Below are 1,362 nucleotides of genomic sequence, written 5' to 3' on the forward strand. Positions count from 1 at the left end.
CTCCTCCCAATGGTGAAAAAGAGCGAACCCAGGTGAGAGCCGAACCTCAAGACCCCACACCTTCTGTATACAACTTGTGATCTGTGACCATAATGGACTCAAATGGGGGCAGGACCACAACCCGTGAAGGAGATCAGTTCCACTACTCTTACATTTAGGGCAATACGTAAGCCTGTCTGGCTTTGTTGCTGATGGAGGGAGACTGCAACCATAAATTGCCTAAAGGCCGCTTTACACGCTATGAGATCGCTAAAGTGATGGCGGCGGGGTCACGGAATTTGTGACGCACATCCGGCCGCGTTAGTGATGTTGTTGTGTGTGACACCTATGAGCGATTTGGAATCGTTGCAAAAACGTGCAAAATCGCTCATCGGTGACATCACCCCTCTTCCCAATTATCATTGCTGCTGCAGGTACCATGTTGTTCATCGCTACGTGTAACACCGCAGGAACGAGGAACCTCAGCTTTCATGCGGCCGCCGGCAATGAGGAAGGAAGGAGGGGGGCGGGATGTTCCGGCCGCTCATCTCTGCCCCTCCGCTTATATTGGGCGGCCGCTTAGTGACACACCTGTAACGCCGCACGAACCTCCCCCTTAGAAAAGAGGCGGTTTGCCGGTCACAGCAACGTCGCAGGGCAGGTAAGTCTGTGTGACGGGTCCGCACGATTTTGTGCGCCACGGGCAGCGATTTGTCCGTGATGCACAAACGATGGGGACGGGTGCGCTTGTTAGCGAGATCGCAGCGTGTAAAGCGGCCTTTAGGCATAATTCTAAATTGGGTTTCTCGCCAATGCTCATTTAAAATTGATTTATGAAGAGCATTTCACCCTCCCCTAATCTTTACCCCCATAGACGGGTCCTCAAATTGTTTCTCCCAGATTAAAAAAAACCCTTCCGGGTGCTGTCCTATTAATAGATCACGCAAGGCTCCATGAAGAAAAGAGATAGATGATGCAGTTATTGAGTTCTTGGGGGAACCCTTTTAAAGGGAGAGTTACACAAGTGGCAGTAATTTGCACTAAGGCTGTGTGCGCACACTGAGTTTTTTGTTGCAGATTTGGTGCAGTTTTTCTGCAGATTGTTGCCCAAATCTGCATGTACCCCCTTCTCCCAGCAAAGTCAATGAGAATTCTGAGGCGCTGTGCGCACGCTGCTTTTTTTTTTTTCTTGCAAAATAATCTGCAGCGTGTCAATTGTTGGTGCGTTTTTCTGCCAATGATTTCACTAAAGAGATGCATGGCACAAAACCGCACCAAAAAACGCATGCTTTTTAGTGAGTTTTTCTGTCACAAGGTGCATTTTTTGGTGCAATGTGTGCACATGGCCTAAGCGTGTAAAAATATCATAGAAGATACCTTTGC

The sequence above is a fragment of the Anomaloglossus baeobatrachus genome, chromosome 4 (assembly GCF_048569485.1).
Source record: "Anomaloglossus baeobatrachus isolate aAnoBae1 chromosome 4, aAnoBae1.hap1, whole genome shotgun sequence".
In the NCBI taxonomy this organism is placed as follows: domain Eukaryota; kingdom Metazoa; phylum Chordata; class Amphibia; order Anura; family Aromobatidae; genus Anomaloglossus; species Anomaloglossus baeobatrachus.